At 44.9% G+C, this 18,573-nt stretch overlaps 1 long non-coding RNA gene across 1 annotated transcript; it reads right to left on the bottom strand.

Annotated features, from left to right (window-relative positions):
- Positions 1-587: 587 nt before the first annotated feature.
- LOC123619075 (uncharacterized) lies at positions 588-17,078 on the bottom strand. The gene is made up of 3 exons (XR_006727605.2): positions 13,984-17,078; positions 11,756-11,828; positions 588-11,643 (listed from the first exon to the last, which is right to left on the bottom strand). It is a non-coding gene; the product is annotated as an uncharacterized LOC123619075 (long non-coding RNA).
- Between the last annotated feature and the right edge of the window lie 1,495 nt (positions 17,079-18,573).

Raw genomic sequence — 18,573 nt, 5'->3', positions numbered from 1 at the left:
ACCAACCTAGTCAGATACGGGGGTTGAGGGGCTCTGGAACTGGGGTGGGAGTGGGGGGCGAGGGGACTTGAACAGCAGACTGACAGCTGTGGAAGGGGAGGCGCCGTAACTTAGGCAGGCCCAGGGCTCCGCAAAAAGGTTGTCGTGGGGAGCGGGCTGGGGGGCGGAGATAGGAGCCCTGCGAGACGTGCCGATGAAGCCCTTTGCAGGAAGTGAAGCCCCGGAGCCAGTTTCAAGGTTTTATTTTCTTTCACGTAATTCCTTCAAGCCTTGGTGAAGTTTTTTAAACAGATCAATGTTTGTGTTAGTCCTTAAGAAAATAAAAAGAAGAACCAGTGTTTAATTCTGGGGCCGAAGCAGACTGCTGGGGGAGCGGGGCCCCTCTCTAGGGAAGGGCTCCCCATTCAGCACTTGTGGGTGGATTTCCTGGATGTCTGCGGGAAGGGATGCTGACCTGCCCTGGAAGCACCTGAGGCCATGGTCACTTGTTTTCTAACAGAGGGAGGCATAAGAATGCATTGACTCACCGTTTATTTGCAGCACGCACCGTGTGCCAGGCCCTGTGCAGGGTGCTCAAGATACAGGGTGAGGAGAACAGTGGGGGTTCTTGCCTGGAAGGACCACCCATCACCAGGAATGGATGAACAACAAAATAATTCTGCAGGCAATGTATTAATTAGGGCTCTGTTGGGCGCAACCGAAGAGAAGAACAGAGAACCATGAATCTACGACTTTGATGACTTTATTGGAACATTATATTTTATCATATTTTCAACAGCAGGTTATTATATTATTTAAACATCAAATTTTATTGGCATCCTGTCATAACAGCAATGGACATCGGGTAAAAATGAGGTTCCAGACATGGTTCTGGTTTGCCCGCTTCTGAGACAAGCTTCCAGAACAGAATTCTGGCTGTTTCCCCCTACAAATACAGCACAGGGGCAAGAGTGGCCCAGAAAAGAGAACTGGTCAGGAACAGGTGGGTGTTAGGGGCTGAACTATGCTGCACAAAAATTCATACGTTGAAGTCCTGAGCCCCAGAACCTCAGAATGTGACTGTGTTTGGAGACAGGACCTTAGAGAGGTAATTTAGCTAACGTGAATTCGCTGGGCTGGGCCCTAGTCCGATATGACTGGCGTCCTTAGAAGAAGACAGTAGGACAGAGACCCGCACAGAGGGAAGACCATGTGAGGACGCGGGGACAAGGCGGCTGTCTGCAAGCCAAGGAGAGAGGCCTCAGGAGAGCCCAGCTCAGCCAGCATCTTAATCTCAGGCTTCCAGCCTCCACAATGGGCAGGAAACACACTTTGGTTGTTTAAGCCCCCCAGTCTGCGGCATTTTGTCACGAGCCCTAGCAAACTTACAGAGTGAAGAAGAGCTTCTGGAAGGAGGCGAGGACCCCGACGCCGGCCAGCAGAGCCCCCTCCTCTGCCTGCCCAGCATCCCACCCCTCCCCTCCTCTCAGAAGGTGGGGGCCACTCGGGGACCGAGGGCAGCACCTCCTCTTTCTGACAGCAGCCTTCATCTTCCCTGACGCCCAGTCATCCCTTTTGCCAGACTGACTGTTAGCGGAAAACTGAGAGCCTGATCTATCCTCCTGCAGACTCTGTGAGCTTCGCATCTTTCTTGCCTCCATCCCTCTTCCTTTAGCCAAGGGGTGAATACAAAACAATCTCTTGACAGTCCCCAGGAGCAATTGTACTTTGCAGCTCCTCTCCCAGAACAAGGGGCACGAGCTTGTAGTTGAAAGGAGATTGTCTCCTCAGATTTAATGAGATCCACTGTGAAAACAGACTCCCCAGGAAAAGGCGGAAAACATCACAATAAAAAAAAAAAAAGAAAAGAAAGAAAGAAAAGAAAAAGAAAAAAAGAGAAGAATTTCCATCCAATTAGTGTCTCTAACACGGCCTCATTATACATCTGCTTTTGACATTTGCCGGTGCTGTTAGATCTGAGCTGCAAAAATGCCTTTTGAAAGGCAAACTGACATTTGCCATCACCACCCCCCACCCCCTCGCGTCCTAAAACTTAAGCACTTACCGTGGTAGCTGGGATTAGGAAGAGGAGAAGAGGGGCCTCGAGTGAACTGAGTCATGGCGGAGAAGGAGGAAGAGAGGCTGGTAATTGGGGAGGGGGAGAGGGGGAGGGAACATCGCGGTTCCGTGTGAATGACCCTCCTCTTCCGTGTCTCTGTGTGCTTTCCTTTTCAGGGAACATTTAATAAGATACAGAAGCCAGATTTGGTTGAGCTGAATGCAGGATCGCCATGGCAACCTTCCTTTGGAGGTTACCCCAAGTCAGGTAGTGACAGCAAAGCTGAGTTAAAGGTCACGCCTGCCGAGAAAGATGGGCATTGATAAAGTACTTTAACAAGCCCCAGAGGATCTGGTATTTGAAAGCTACCTACAGAGGTTCAACTAGGCCCTAGAAATGGGAGGCAAACAACAGCAGGTGAGAGGGGGCATCCTGTGGGGGATTCCATCAGAGCCCCAGGCTGGCGCTGTAAAACACCTCGTCTTACAGAGAACTCGGGTATCCACCTAAAGCTCAGACCTGATGCGCTGGGTAATTGCTCAATGGAAGGGCTAACAGCCATTTTGCCCAGGCCTCCGGATGGTAAGGAAGTCTGCCTGTGCCTCTCGGTGCCCAAGACAAGCATTCCTGAAAAGTTCTGAACAAGCCAAGTTTTTGCAAATAGAACAGCACTGATCTTCGTTACCACACCAGGGGCGCTTTATTTAATCTCTTTTCTACTAGAACATTCCTTTAAAATCTTGGAGTTGAGAAGCCTTTTTTTCTTCGCATGACGCTGAAGCCAGAAATCTTTGAGAAAACCAGGTAAATATGAATGTCCATGTGTCTGGCCCTAAGGAAAATGTGTCAAAGTGAATTTTAAGCATCATAAGAAAATATGACAAAGGAACCCAGCCTTCCTCATAAATGAGCAAATGCCAATTTAAATGATAACAAATAGACAGAAGTACATGAAAATATTTTTGCTTATCAGATAGTCAGAGATCTAGAAGTGTGTTCATACTTGCAGCTGATGGGGGATGAAGATACAGGCATGCATTTTTCTTTTTAATTGAAGTATAGCTGGTTTACAATGTGTTAGTTTTTAGGGTACAGCACAGTGATATGCTTATACGTACATATATATTCCTTTTAATATTATTTTTCATTATAGGCTATTACAAGCCATTGAATTTAGTTCCCTGTGCTATACAGTAGGACCTTGTTGTTTATCTGTTTTATATGTAGTAGCTAGTAGCTGCAAATCCTGAGCTCCCAGTTTATCCCTCCACCCTACCCCTTTCCCCCTGGTAACCACAAGTTTGTTTTCTATGTCTGTGAGTCTGTTTCAAAACAGGCATTCTTCTACACTCTTGGTAGGAATGGAAATTGGTGCACTGGGTGGAAGGCAGTTTGCAAATATCTATCAAAATTTAAAATGGTCCTCCCTTTGAGCTGGAAATTCCTACATATCTGCGCTCTTGCAGAGATATGTGGACACAGATGTTCATTCACTGCAGCACTGTTTACATTAGCAAAAGATTAGAAATAACGTAAAGGTCTGTCAACAGGAGACCAATGGAAGAAATTATGAAACATTCATAAAATGGGAAAATATACAGCTTTTAGAAAGAATGAAAGAGATTTATGGGTGTTGACATAATCTCCCTGATAAATTACCTGAAAAAAGCAAGTACAGAGTTGTGAGCATCGTTTGCCCATGAGATACCATCACATCATGCCTTTCCACAATTACAGAATTCCACTCTGTGCAGGTATTAATTCTTCCATTTAAAGTGTTAGATTTAAAAGGTTATCTGGGATTTGAATTATAGACATTTGTCCCACATAGTGGACATTGTCAATACCTCGCCAGCATCCTTTTCTCCCTTCCTCCCTCACAGAACCTCAGCTTTGTTCAGGAGTCCGTCCCTCCCTTAAGCAGCCCATGTGATTCAGGGGACATAAACTTACCCAGCTCCCGTGGTGGGCCCTGAGCCAGTGGATCTTAGACTTGAGGGGGCATCGGAACCAGCTGGCCAGCCTGTCAAGTCATAGAATGCCTGGCACGGTAGCTCTAGAGTGGGGCCCTGAGAATGTTTATGTCAAAGAAGCACCAATGCTGCCCCTCCGGGGACCACACCTTGAGAAACTTTGATTTAAGTCAAGTGCAGAAAACCCCTCCTTTTTGCCAGTGATGGCTCCAGATCTAGGACACCTACACCGTCTGAGATCTGTGCTGTCAGTTTGATGGGATGTTTTTTGGAAGAAAATTCCTTCTCTTAAAAGAGATGCTCAGGTCAAGCCAGACTTTCTGTCCTCGCTGTCCCCCTGAACATGAAGAGGACAGGGACGAAATCCTGACTGTTACTGGCAGGTATCTTATAACCACAAGAGAAATCAACCTTAAGATGTCCCTGATACTGCGAAAGTGGAGCAGAAAGATGAAAAGATCCAAGTCCCGGATCTGAGGACCACCACCAGACTTCCTTCTATATGAGCCAACATGTTTTTTTTCCTTGTCTTTTTAAACTTTTTTTATTGAGTTATAGTCATTTTACAGTGTTGTGTCAAATTCCCGTGTAGAGCACAATTTTTCAGTTATAATTTAAGCCCTTCTACATTGTGTCTTCTGTTACCTACAGACAAATACTTCCCAAATGACACAAGCCTAGAAGATATTATTTTAAAATACTTGAGTTAAAACCATTTTTCCCTCATGGCAAATTGCCATAAACTTAGCACAGACTAATAACAGACTGGGAGAAATATTTGCAACACACACCTTACGTGTTCCATCTCAGTTAATTCCCCGGTCAAGTGAGCCTTCTTGCTCTCTCTAAATCCAGTGTCACACAAAGGTAGATAATGAAGAAATACGGCTCTGAATCAAAGCTCAGAAAATAAATCTTAAAAATAAAATGTGATATATCCATACAACTGAATATTATTCATCCTTAAAAAGGAAGGACATTCGAATACACGCTACAACATGGGTGAAACTTGAAGACTTTACGCTAAATGAAATAAGCCAATCACAAAGGACCAATATTGTATGATTTCACTTACATGAGGTACATTGAGTGGGCAAATTCATAGAGACTGAAGGTAGAATGGTGGTTGCCAGGGGCTCGAGGGAGGGAGGGAGTGATGGGGGTTACTGTTTAATGTGTATGGAGTTTCGGTTTGGGAATATGAAAGAAGTTCCGTAGACTGTTTGCACAACAGTGTGAGTGTATTTAACACTACTGAACTGTATACTTAAAAATGGTTAAGACACAAATATGTGTATGTAGATGCATGACTAGGACATTGTGCTGTTCACCAGAAATTGACACATTGTAACTGAGCATACTTCAGGTTTTAAAAAATGGCTTGAAGTTCAGTAATAAAATCTACTCTGTAAATCAAGCAGCAGTTTTCACAGAGACCACAACAATTTATATTAAGGAATAGAAAGACTTGTGCAAGTCTTTTAATGAAGAGACTTAAAATAGAACACTGAGAATTAATTTGAGCTATATACTGAGTTGAAACTTCTAGCCATTGAATAGAAATATGTTTCTCCATGACTGTATTTTCTGGAAACTGCTGAAATGAAATCAAAGATGTGAGAGAAAAAAAAAAAAAAAACGGTTAAGACAGTAAATTTTATGTTGTGTACATTTTACCACAATTTAAAAAAAATGTTTTAAACCATAAAAAAAGAAAACAAATCTTATATACTAAGTAGCTCTTGTGGAGTAAGAGCCTACAAAGAGGTCATAACACTCAGAAAAACTTCTTTAAAAAATGTTTAGCTCATCTATCTTCCCCATATCCCATAGAGTGTGGCAGCCACCCCCAGTCTTCTCTCTCTACATCTGCCTCCCCCACCAAAATGTTGCTTGTTTCTTCTCTTCATGATTCCTGCCCTGTCTGGATAAGTCACTATCATGTAAAGTCATCCAATCCTCTTGGCTACTACCAGTACCATCTTTCCCAATGATCCGTGAAGGATTGAAGTCAAGGTGGAGGGTGTGAGAGGAAAGCAGTAATATTTACACCTGTCAAATATGAACTAACGTAGAGACGAAGAAGCGACAGCAGAATTTGAGAAACTTAGTACAAACTCACATCTGGAAAACCCAAGCTGTCAATCGTTCCACTCATCTGCCATCAACAAGGGATTGAGATTCTTAACACAAAAATAACTTACAAATCAAAGAAGAGGGGAAAACCACCCTGATGGAAAAATTCTCAAAGAACATGCACAAACAAATTAAAGAAAAGCAAATTGAAAAGGATGTTCAAGCTCACTAGTAACAAAACAAATGGAAATTAAAACAATATTTCAGCTAGAAGATGAACAAAGATTTTTTTTTAATTAATTACAGATAGTGTTGGCTAGGGTATGGAGGAAAAGGAACACACACACTGTGCTGATGAGAGAGTAAGTGAAGAAAAATTAGGTAATAAGTCTCCAAATTTAAAACCGGCATATATCTGACCCTGCGATTCTGCTTCTAGTATTTACCCTAACAAGTTCATCAAACGAGAAGGAAGGAATCGCAAGAATGCTTTTGCAGAATCCTCAATCTCTGCCAATACTGGCAATAACTGATTCCCAGATGTTTTTTCACACCTGAGTTGGAGTGTGTTCATTTCTACCATATTACTTCTACCATACACTAGTAATATTTTTAAAGGACAGGAATTAAATGCTTTGCTATTGCTATTTGACCTTTTACCAGCACACTGCAAAGAACTCAAGGAAGATTTCTAGAATGAGAAAATGATGCGTGAATCTTAATGCAGAAAGAGGTGTGTAAGTCAGTTCCCACCGTGTCTTCAGGTAAACCTATAAGGATCTGGTCCTACTCCTTTGCCCTTGCCTTTCCTCACTTTGGACTATGTTCCCATTCATTACATGAATGTGATTTTTATTTAATATTAGTGTTTGTAGTAAATAGGGTTGATTGCCTGCCCAATTCCTTTTCCTCCCTATCTTTCCTCCTGATAGAGCAAAGCCCAAGTGCCCTTCAAAATAGAGTGTGTAATTGGAGACTCCCAACAAAAAGATGGGACCCCAAATGCTATCCCTTGGTATAAGAGTGATCTAGGAATAAATTCACCCCTCTAAGGACTGCAAGAAAAATAATCTGCCTCAAACCTATGGATTAAGCATTCGTATAATTAAATATAAAAAGAAACAGAATGATCCACATAGCACATCATAAGTAAGTTAAAAAAAAAAGTATTCCCACCAAAAAATAATATCTATCTTCCAAGAATGCATATAAAAGAAAACCTATACGTTAAACATATTGGAATGGTTGCCTCTGGAGAAGGGGGAGGGGAGGGGAGTGGAAGGGGAGATTGTTAGAATAAGAAATATGTCAACATATAGACCAACATATTTAGCCAAAGAAAACAAAAACACTAATTCAAAAAATCTCATATTTATTGCAACATTACTTATAATAGCCAAGATTGGAAACAAACTAAGTGTCTATTAACAGATGAATGGATGAAGAAAATGTGGTATATGTACACAATGGGCTATTATTCGGCAATAAGAATGAAATCTTAAAGAATATGAAAACAAATAGATGTATGTATATGCATGACGGGGACATTGTGTTGCACACCCAAAACTGACACATTGCAACTGATGGTACTTCAATTAAAAAAAAAAAAGAATGAAATCTTGCCATTTGTGACAACATGGTTGGATGCTGAGAGACCATATGATCCCACTCATATGTGAAATTAAGAAACAAAAGCAAAGAAACAAACAAAAACACAAAGCTCACAGTTACAGAGAACAGACTGGTTGCCAGAGGCTGGGGGGCGGAGGATGAGTGAAATGGATGGAGAGAGACAAAAAGTACCAACTTCCGGCTATAAAATAAGTCACTCAGAAGGATGTAATGTGCAGCTTGGTGACTGTAGTTGACAATGCTGCACTGCATATTTTAAAGTTGCTAAGAGAGTACATCTTGAAAGTTCTCATCACAAGAAAGAAATTCTGTGACTATAGATGGTGATGAATGTTAACTAGACTTCTTACGGTGATCATTTCATAATATGCACAAATAGCGAATCATATTGTACACCTGAAACTAATATAACGTTGTATGTCAATTATACCTCAATTAAAACAAAAAGAACAGAAGACCAGAAGCAAACCTTCTCATATGTGAAAACCTGATTTACAGTAAAGCTGGCATCTTAGCAGCGGAGGAGAACTAATCAGTAACTGGTGCCAGGATATTTGGTTATTTACATGGAATCAAATGAAACTGGGCCCTTACCTCGCAGCATGTACACAAACAAATTCCAGGTAGATTAAACATTTAGATGTGAAAATCAAAATGCTTAATTAAGAACACGGTACAGAAAAAGATCTTTAAGACTTGGAAGGTAAAGATTTATTCCTTGTACAAGACCTAGAAAGCACAAACCATGAAGAAAAAGATTAGTAAACACTACTATATTAAAATTGTTCAAAAGGCATCAGAATGAAAGTGGAAAAGTCAAGAAAGAAATCAATACCATATATACATAATCAATAAGAAAAAGATGACAAATTTTATCCCACTGATTTCAACAGAAAAAAAATCAACGAAAGAGATAAATAGGCACTTTATAAAAGAGGAAAACCTGAATGGCCAATGACTATATGAAAAGATGTTCAATCTCCTTGGGAAAAAGAGAAATTCCAATTAAAGCTTCAGTAAGAAGGCAATGACACCACCAGATTGGCATCATTTAAAAAGCCTGCCATTTGTCGAGGGCAAGGAGGAACCAGTGTACTGTGTAACTAACTGGAACACTTATGCAGTACGGATGGTAGTGTGAAATGGTCACTTTGGAAAATACCCCAGCAGCAGTTTCACTCCTAGGTGTACACCCTCGTGCTGTTTTCACCCCCAGCTGGGTGCACTGTAGTCCAATTCTGGCACTAACCACCTGGAGTTAGTGTTGGCCTTGCTTTGAGCAAGGTCTGGGAGGATCCCGGACTCAGAGCTTCTACGCCACTCCTCCTGGTGCAGGGCGTATCTTCCTCCCCACACATCAGTGTGCCCCCCAACCAGGAAGCTTCACAGAGCCTCAGTGTCCTGGGTTTTTACTGGGGTTACATTACGTGGCCTTGATTGATTAATCATTATCCATGTGATTGAGTTCAATGTCCAGTCTCCCACCTCTCACAGAGGTCAAAGGACTGAAAATCCCAACTCTCTAACACTTGCTTTTTCTGATGACCAGCCTCCACCCTGTCTGTCTAGGGACACACCTGGAGTCACCTCATTAGCATCCTCATTAGCATTACAAGGACACTCTAGTCACTTAGGAATTTCCAAGTGTTCTTGAAGCTCTGTGCCAGGAACTGTTGCCAAATATCAGACAAATTCTTTATTTTTTTAATTTTTTAATTTTTTTAATTAAAGTAGAGTTGATTTATGATGTTGTATTAGTTCCAGGTGCACAGCAAAGTGAAGACAACCTACAGAGTGGAAGAAAATATTCACAAATGATGAGACCAACAAGGGTTTAATTTCCCAACTATACAAACAGCTCAATATCAAAAAAAAAACAACAAACAACCTAATGAAAAAATGGGCAGAAGACCTAAATAGACATTTCTTCAAAGAAGACATCCAGATGGCCAACAGGCACATGAAAAGATGCTCAACATCACTAATTATCAGAGAAACACAAATCAAAATTACAATGAAGTATCACCTCACACTGGTCAGAATGGCCATTATTGAAAAGTCTACAAATAATAAGTGCTGAAAAGAGTACGGTGTTAAAGGACCCCTCCTACACCGTTGACGGGAATGAAAATTGGTGCAGCCGTTATGGAAAACAGTGGGGAAGTCCCTTAAAAAACTAAAAATACTGCTATCATATGATCCAGCAATCCCACTCCTTGGGCATATATCCCGAGGAAACTGTAATTCAAAAAGATACATGCACCCCAATGTTCACAGCAGCACTATTTATAGTAGCCAAAACACAAAAGCAACCTAAATGTTCATTGGCAGATGAATGGATAAAGAAGATGTGGTATATATACAATGGAATACTAATCAGCCATTAAAAAAAGAATGGAATAATGCCATTTGCAGCAACATGGATGGACCTAGAGATGATCATACTAAGTGAAGTATGTCAGAGAAAGACAAACATCATATAATATCGTGTATATGTGGAATCTAAAAAAATGATACAAATGAACTTATTTACAAAACAGAAATAGACTCACAGACATAGAAAAACGTATGGTTACCAAAGGGGAAAGATGGGGTGAATAAATTAGGAGTTTGGGATTAACAAATGCACACTACCATATATAAAATAAATAAAAGGACCTACTGCATAGCACAGGGAACTAGATTCAATACCTTGTAATAACCTATCATGGAAAAGACTAGATGTATACAAATTCTTTATCATCCCACAATCCTAGAGAAACTCCTGCATCTATGTCTCAAAGACACGCACAAGAATGTTCAAGAAGCACGTTTGTATTAAAAAAAAATGGGGAACAACCCTCATGTCCTTGAATGTCTTGTGATCAATTCATACAGTGTAGCACTGTACATACAGTGATGACAGAGGAGGGCTGGGGGAGCAGGGAGTCCTTGGTTAGAAAGAGGAAGGGTAAGAACCATGTGCCCCTCCCCCTCTACAGGGATGGATAGACCCTCCCTGGAGATTAAAGGTGACTCTGAATATAGGGGCTGGTGCTTTCCCCTTGATTTCAGATTCCCGAAGGCAGAGCTCTGGCCAAAGTGTCTCCCTCACCAGTTAAGAATGAGAGGGTAGACTACCCCATCACCATCAATAATTATCAACTCCCTGAGGGCCCAGGGCCAAGGAAAAGGACCCAGGCTCTCTCTGTCGCCAGCAAAGGGTCAATGGTCAGCTTGGGGGTGAAAGCAGACAGTAGTGCCTCATACAGGACTGTCAGAGAAAGAGAGAAGATGAGGCCACTCCTCTGAGATGCTTCTGCAACAGGAAAGCAGTGTGAAACAATCATGGCCCCAGGAAATCTACATCCCTGCCCGGCAGAGACCCCTGTGCGGGCACACACATCGTGCTAGGTCCACCTGGACCAAGAGTGGGGCAGCTCCCCTCCCCACCCAGCCGCGGGAGGTCCGTGACGGACGGAGCCAGCAGACACTCTTTGACCAGATACGCAACCCACCCCGGCCACCTCGTGGAGAGAGTGTCACGGTGACAACCTTTGGTCAACTGTCCTTTCCCCCTAAAGATCAAAGCTCAGGCCAAAAATGATGAAGTGCCCTGAGGTGGCAAGTTTTCTGTTTTTCCACCCTCAGAGAAATAGGGCGCTCCTGTTCTAAGGTGAATTTGGATGGAGAGATGAAAGAAAATTCAGTTTTGTAAACTGAAAGTATAAGTTTTACAAACTGCCCGACCTCTGAAACAGCATATCCCACTCATTTCTTGATATGGATATGCATACGTGCATACGTATGCATCGTAAGTGTATCTTTGTTAGCATTTTTAAACAGAACACGAGAACGCGCCAAGTATACTGTTGCGTAACCGGCTTCTTCCAACTCATGGTGCATCAGGGACTCTTCCCGCAGTGATTTACGCAGTATTTCACTCTGTGAATTATATATAATACGGATGTGAAGACAATTACCTAGGCCCCCTGGGTCTTTTTTCAGAGCAAACATCTCCTGCTCTTCTGTGGCACCCGTCCAGACCCCTGCTTACCTTACTCTGGAAAATTCCAGCTTGTCACTGTCTCTCGTAAAGTATATTGACCAGGGATACGCCCAGTCCAGGCCTGGAAAGGAGCAGAGGCATTTAAAAAGGTGATTTTCCTGGCATAACATTCAGCCACAGGGACCTGGCTAGGATTAACCTGTGTCACAGCCCTTTGTGGACCTCAACCTGCAAGTCTCATTTCAAGGTGCTGGCAGTAATTCAAAGGCACTGTTTTTGACCTTGCTTTCTGACCAATCCAGACGTAACTCTTTCTCAACCAAAATCAAACTCTCTGGTTTTGGCTGCTCAGGTGTGATCTGACCTCCAAGATTCCTCCGGTGTAGCTCGTGTTAAAGATCTCCACCCAGAGCGTTAGCATCTCCTTCTTTATAAAAAGAAAAGGGCTAAATGGTAAATTGTGTGTTATGTGCTTTTTTTTTTTACCACAATTAAGGAAAGAGGGAAGGGAGGGAGGGAGGGAGAGAGGGAAAGAGGGAGAGAGGGAGGGAGGAAGGAAGGGAAGGAAGGAGGGAGGGAGGGAATGAAACTCAGAAGTAGGTGCAGGCCATGAGCAGTATCTGTAGCACCCAGGAGAGGGGCGCTCCCAGCCCCAGCTCACCTCCTTTCTCTTCCCACCCTGGCTTCATGTGACATCACCAAAGGCGTCCCAAGCATATCAGTCCATAAGTGTAAGTTCACATCACATTCCTCTGCCAAAAAATGGCCTCCCCTTGGCCATCTCTCAGGCCCTGGAAGCAGGCTGGGGAGCTCTGGGAGGAATATTCCAGGTCCTGACATCCAGGGTGTGGTCGGGACAGTGGGGGCAGGCTGGGGTGGAAAGGGGCCGGCTGGAAGAGGGGCCTCCAGCCCACTGAGCCCAGGGCAGGGCCCACTGTCCTGCAGGAAGGGGTCCCACCCAGAATGGCCCGGCTCAGCTGGCCTCCCAGAGGAGTGACTCCTCAGATGACTCCTTAAGGGCAGGATAAAATCTGCTCATTTGAGGCAGGAGAGAATATCTCAGGCAAAGAATGACGGTTAAGAGAGAGTCGGGGGGATTCTGGGTGCCAGCAACCAGTCTGTACACAACAAATGGGGTGAGTGTGCCTGGTGGGGGCGGGGAGGACTAGAGGACATAGTGGCGGAGAGTCGAGGCCTAGCAGGCCTGGGAGGCCGTGCCTACCTGGATTCTGTCCCGAAAGCAATGGGGGCCCAGGAATCATTTTATTCTAAGGGGGAATGTGATCGGTTTGTATTTTAAAGAGGCAGCACTGCCGCCCAGGAAAATAACAGAACAGAGAATGAATGAGAGCAAAAGATAATGGGGAGGAAAGTACAGGCTGCTGAGGGCAGACGTTGCAGGAGCAGGAGGGGAAAACAGGGATCAGAGGGCGGGCGGGAGGCCGCCTGTGGGGGCCCCTTCACGGCTCACTCGGACTTCAGACCTGAGATGACCTGAGTTCTTGTCATGGAGGAGACTAGCAACGTTATTTGACCTCCTCAAACCTCAAGTTTCCCTCATCTTGAAAACAGCACAGCGATTTACTGAGAGAATTAAAATAAGTGTAGACAGAATATAAACTGCCCAGGAAGGCCTGAGCAGGACTAGGACTGGGCGCAGGCCCACAGACCGCCCCCAGCCCGGCGACCGAACACAACCAAAAAAGTGATTTCTCGCTCGCACGACCTGCCCAGCCTGGGCTGGGCTTGGCGAGGTTCTGCTCCGTGGTGTCCTCACTCTGGGACCCAGGCTGACAAGGGCTGTTTGTTCTTAAGATGCTGGTCTCCACTCAGGGCGGCTGGGTTGGCTGCGGTGGCGGGGAAGGAGGCCTGGGGACCCAGCACCCACACTTCAAAGCTTACGCCTGTCAATTACTTCCACGGCGTTACAGTGACGCAAACCCCCAGCGTGGGAGATGGCGATGCTCAGCAAACCAGAATCTGGAGAGAGCTAGGTATTGGGGAATATTATAAATGGCAACCACGGATACGTTTGAACAATCACAGAGAACCCCGGTGTGAACTGACAATGGATGGAACGATCACGGACCTCTGTGTTTTCCATCCAGTTATCGCCGTCTCGGTGTTGGCCCTGACACCCCAGCCTCCAGGACAAGGCAGCTCTGGGTCCTAAGAAGTCCTGCACGTGGCTGTCATTTGATTTTTTTATTTCTCTGGACAACCACACACCCCCACCACCAAGAATCACGGAACTCAAGCCCCAAGAGCCCATTAACCTTGGATGCTCCACAGGGCCGATGCAAAGAGCTCAGATCAGTGAGATCAAGCAAACGGTTTCTCAGAAGTCCACAGCAAAGGGCGGGCGGCTGGCGGCTGGCGTGAGGCACCAGGACTGGTCTTTGTGGGCGGCTGGCAGGAGCCCGGGGACGTTGCCATTTTTCCTACAGGCTCAGAATGGGAACGGATTTTTTACCTGCTGAAGGAGCCGCCGGTTAGCAAACACTGCTCTTCCAGGAAAACAAATACGCAGCTGGGAGACCCTTTTTCCCTCCGAGATTAAATATCATTAGCTCGGCTAAAAAAGATTTCAAATACGGAGGCTCTTTAAAATCCCCTCCCTTCTCCCTTTCCTCCTTTCTCCTTCTGCCTACCCTTTGATGGAGCTTCAAGGCCCGCACGCAGCAGGACTCATAATCGCTATTTCATCTTAAATTTCTATAGCAGGAAATGTAGGTCACTGATCTTCCAAGTGGCCTAGTTTCCCAGCTCTAAATAGAAATCTTTCCCCAGGTTGAGGGGTTTTTTTTTTTTTTTTTTTTTCTAGATTTGTCTCTAATAAAAGCGGGACTTGCTTAGCCAGGCCAAAATGGCTGCACTCCGGCCTCCTCCTCTCCCCGCAGCTGCACACCCAGGAGATTGGAAGGACCAGCTGTAGGGCTTGCAGCCTCCGGAGTGTCCGAGGCCACGGCTTGCTCTGTAGGTGACACGAGGGCCAGAAGGTGCCTCTGAGGACGCGGGTGATAAGAGTCTAACCAGGAGAACCTGGCCACTTCTCCTCGACCAGGGAAAGCGAGGACAGAGCAACCAAGATGTGTCAGATGCCTACCTGTGCTGGACACCTGCGTTCTTCACAGCCATCCCTGTCCACGTCGGCTCGGGGTCTTCTCTTGCTTTCTCTCTTTCTCTTTCTTCCTTCCTCTTCCCTCTTTTCTTCCTTCCTCCCTCCCTCCCTCTTTCCTTTCCTTTCCTTTCCAATCTTTCTCCTTTCTTTCTCCTTTCTTTCTTTTTCCTTCTTTCTTTCTTTTTCCTTCTTTCCTTTTCTTTCTTTCTTTCTTTCTTTCTTTCTTTCTTTCTTTCTTTCTTTCCTTCTTTCTTTCTTTCTTTCTTTCTTTCTTTCTTTCTTTCTTTCTTTCTCCTGTTCATTGTAGAAAACTGGAAAACACAGATCAGTGAAAAGAAAAACAAAAATTAGCATTAAAACTACAGAGAAAAACCCTGCTGGTGTTTCTCTGTGTATCTGTCCGGTTATTTTTTCTCAGCATGGACACTGATATAGACCCCCTTTAACAAGACTGGGATCATAATATTGTGTCATGTGGTTTCCCTCCTTAACCTATGTTGTAGATGGAAACACTCTTTCTGGTCAATTCACGTGTGTGTCTGTGTGTATGTGTTTACATATATGACCTTGGAAGGTTCCTGCTAAAATTCCTCACAGAATTTCATAAAAATAAATTCTCTCCCTCACACCATACACAAAAATAAACTCACAATGGCTTAAAGACTTAAATATAAGACAAGACACTATAAACCTCTTAGAAGAAAACACAGGCAAAACATTCTCTGACATAAATCGTACCAATGGTTTCCTTAGTCAGTCTCCCAAGGCAGTAGAAATAGAAACAAAAAATTAACAAATGAGACCTAGTCAAATTTATAAGCTTTTGTACTGCAAAGGAAACCATAAACAAAATGAAAAGACAGCCTACAGACTGGGAGAAAATATTTGCAAACAATGTGACTGACAAGGGCTTAACTTCTAAGATACACAAACAGCTCATACAACTCAATAACAAAACAACAAACAGTACAATGGAAAAATGAGCAGAAGACCTTCATAGACATTTCTCTAAAGAAGACATCCAGATGGCCAACAGGCACATGAAAAGATGCTCAACATGGCCAATTATCAGAGAAATGCAAATCAAAACTATAATGAGGTATCACCTCATTTCTTCACACCTCATCAACATATGAAAATTTTAATTTTGCTAGTAAGATAGAAAAATGTACATCATTTATAAGAGCCACATTGCTTCTCTTTGGGATGGTACCATAATTTATCTTACCAACTCTCTCTTTTGGGACTTGGAGATTGGGATTTTTATTTTGTGCAACGTTAGAACAAACACCTCTGTGCACGTGTCTTTTCACTTCCCTCATCTTCCTTTTGTTTTTGTACTCCATACTCACACATAAATTTCTGCATTTAGGAGTATTTTTAAGGCCTGAGATACATTTCCCATATTTTTTTTTAAGTTCCCAACAATTTGACATGGACACCAGCAACAGCTAGATATTTTGCCCCCATGTCACAAGGGAGGAATTCATCCCAGATGCATCTGACTCCAAGTGCAGGTCTCTCTGTGAACCCAGGCTGTCCCAGTGTATCCGGGGTGCTCTAGGTGCCCTGTGGCAGGTTGTTAAACCACGGAATACTGGGTAAGGAAATGTTTTTCCGTTTCCAATTCTCTTTCAGTCCTTCCGATGCGATTAATGAGACTCTTGGTCAGTCCTTTTTGCTACTCCTTCCTTTTAACAAAGAAGCAACAGGCTTCCTGCTCGTGTCTTTGGCCAGCCACAGCATCTAGCCTGATTTTTTAAAAGATTGTTTTTAATGGATTTGCACTTCCCTTCTCTGAAGCAAGTTTGATTGATTTTCCAGGAATTAAAGCCTTACAGACTTCTGTTTTCAAATCATTTGGTTAAGGGTTAAAAAGTGGCTCAACTCTTTAAAAAAAAAATTAAATCATAGTACAGGCGGACTGTGAATAGGGCAAAAAATTGTAAAGGTTGCAGATGGAGTCTAGTTTGAGAAGTCTTACACGAACTGTGTTTCTTTCCTGGGAGAAAGAGGAAGGAATGGAGATTTCATTGATTTTTATGCCCTGTACTGGGCACTGAGCACATAACCTGAAGAGCATCCTAGCTGTCGCCGCGGGGAGGTTAGGCCAGGCAGGCAGCTGGTGCAAATTAAAGGGCTGTGGACCTTAGCCTGGGAGGGTGGTCGACAGCGTTCTTAGCAGAGGGTGCTGGGAGGATGTTGCAGGATGGGGTCAACTGCGGTTTCCGGTGCCCATTGGAGGTGGTGTGAGAACATCGAAGAACCTGACCCCCCAGCCCAGCCAGCCCCCACCCCTGCTTCCCCACAGCTCAGAACAGTCCCTCTGTGGCCCTGCAGGCTTGACCTGGTGATAGCCTTTCTGGGGCCCTCTCGACACAGTAACCAGAGCCCACGCACAGGTGGGTCACGTGCCTCCGAGCCGCCCCTTGCACACACAGACGTTAGCTCAGGACAGCTGCACTCCCGAGGGTGGCCTGTCCTGCTCCTCCAGACCCAGTCCAGCCTGGCTGAACCAGTAAAGCTCTCTGCTTCCCAGTGGCCAACCCACCCCTCCAGTGAGGTTCAAACCCCTTCCAAGTGTGTCCTTCTTTGCGTAGACGTCCTCAGCCTTAGGGAACGATGCAGCCTCCTTTTGCCTTGGAGATATTCTCTCATCTTAGTTACTCATTTTTCATAATCAACCTTCCCTATTAACCTCCTGTGTGGTTGCCATCTCCTGATGGGCCCCAGTCAGGCTCCAGGCCTCACCTCCCCCGCACAGGGCCCCAAAGGATGCCCTGCGGTCACGCTCCGGCACCCGGTGACCCTCCTCCCGCTCTTCCTCCTCAGCTCCGGTCTCACCAGGTCTGCCGCTAGAACAGAGCCCCTGGCTCCTGACCTTCGAGTCTTGCTCACAAAGGATTGCACTGTAATCTCACCTCTTACAGTGGCTCTGCGACCTCAGCCCTAGTTCACCATTCCCAGGGCAGGCTCACAGACATCCCTGCGGGCGACCCAAACTGCAACAGTGCAAGGAAGAGTTGGTGCTCCTACCCCCACTTTACAGATGAGGAAACCGAGGTTCCAATGTTTACCGCTTGCCTCCAACCACACTGAGAACAAACAGCGTTACTGAATCTTCCGATTTCCACTTCAAGGTATCGCCACAATATCACTGAATCACTCGCCCCTTTTCTCCGGGGTCAGAAGTGCTCGTTCCTACACAGCTCTAGGTGACCTAACGTCACGCACGGAGGGGATGAACCCCTGTCCACACTGGGCCCCCACATTCGGCAGCACGTTTGAAGTGCGGCACGGCCGAGCCCGTCGGTGGCTGCCGAGATTCAGCCTGCGCCCCACATGCTAAGCCACGCACCCCAGCATAGGCTGAGTCAGCCTGGGGCGGTGCGCCATTTTGGCACTTGACCACCCAGAAGAGGCATTTTTATGTACTTTGTACAACTACCCAGGATGTGCTGGCAGCTGAGAAGTACAAATTTCATGTCATTTAAGCTTAGCCCAGCGTAGAGTCGACACTCCACGGGGCTCCTGGGCAAGGCTCCTGGTGGGTGGGTGATGGGACAGGAAGAAGGGAAGGAAAGGCCACTCTGTGGACCCGAGTCATTCGTCCCTGCAGACATCCCTGACCTACACCTCATTCTGTCTGTCTCTTAGGCATCTGTCCATGCAGCCCTCTTGCCTAGCCCACTCAGGCCCTGAAACCTCATCTGCCCTTCCAGGCTTAGTCTGGGGGCCCTCTGGA

This window comes from Camelus bactrianus, chromosome 27 (assembly GCF_048773025.1).
Source record: "Camelus bactrianus isolate YW-2024 breed Bactrian camel chromosome 27, ASM4877302v1, whole genome shotgun sequence".
Classification (NCBI taxonomy): Eukaryota; Metazoa; Chordata; class Mammalia; order Artiodactyla; family Camelidae; genus Camelus; species Camelus bactrianus.
The sequence above is the reverse complement of the archived record's forward strand: the minus strand, read 5'-3'. Positions and strand labels throughout refer to the sequence as shown.